Source organism: Erinaceus europaeus, chromosome 10, assembly GCF_950295315.1.
Source record: "Erinaceus europaeus chromosome 10, mEriEur2.1, whole genome shotgun sequence".
In the NCBI taxonomy this organism is placed as follows: Eukaryota; Metazoa; Chordata; class Mammalia; order Eulipotyphla; family Erinaceidae; genus Erinaceus; species Erinaceus europaeus.
In genome coordinates, this window is record NC_080171.1 from 32,241,959 (window position 1) to 32,242,875 (window position 917).

The 917-nt window shown below is 43.4% G+C and overlaps 1 non-coding gene across 1 annotated transcript; it reads right to left on the bottom strand.

The window, feature by feature from the left end:
- On the bottom strand, positions 1 to 210 carry LOC132540998 (small nucleolar RNA U3). Its single transcript, XR_009552198.1, has one exon. It is a non-coding gene; the product is annotated as a small nucleolar RNA U3 (small nucleolar RNA).
- Positions 211 to 917: the final 707 nt, after the last annotated feature.

The following is a 917-nucleotide window of genomic DNA, read 5'->3' on the forward strand; positions in this document are numbered from 1 at the left end:
ATTTATGTGTCTTCTCCTCCCTCTTCTCTCTTAAAGAAAGAAAAGAATGATTATCAGTGGCAAAAGGCAGTTGTAGAAGCAACACCTAGAGCTGACTTCACACTCAGGAGAGGATGCTGTGCCCCCCTCCTCATGGTTTCAGGTGCTCTACACGATCAGAGAAACTTCTCTGGTAATAAAATATAGAAATGATTTCAAAAGTATAGTCTTTCAATCACCACTTCTCAGTGGCTTTTTTTTTTTTTTTTTTCACATAGAGGGTGAGAGACATGTAGAGAGGGTTAAGACAGAGAGGAGAGACAGCTGCAGCACTGCTTCACCACACGTTTCCTTCATGAAGATGGAGGCTGGGATCCTTGCACCTGGGAGCATGTACTACCTATTGGGTGAGCTGTCACCTAATCCCCAAGTAGTTTTTCTGATTGGCTGCAAAGATGATAGATACATATAAATGAGAAAAGGGCAATGTCTAACCACATATAAATCTGGTGGGACAATCACTGGGGTCTTTAAGAAGGAACACAATGAAACTAGGATTTGTGCGGGTCTTTGAAATGAAGATAGGTTTTGAAGGGTGGAATAAGGGATGATGAGAAGGGGTCTTGTAGTCAGAGAACTGGCATTGACAAAAGGGGAATGTTTGTGTGAAAGCCCCTCTAATACTACAATTGGATGGTTCACACAGAGCACAGAACTCCACAGAGCAGAGTGCTGACTGACCTTGACTATGGAAGACAGTACGGCCTGAAAGTTGGACCATCTCACTGCCCCTCCCCACTACTGTACTTCTTGTACTTCCCAAGGCTATTCTGTTTTTGGTGCTTTGATTGTGATATTTCCTTCACCACACATTTTGCTCTCCCAGTCACCTACTTCCACATGACACAGCTCAGACACCAATTCATTGTAGTGATCAG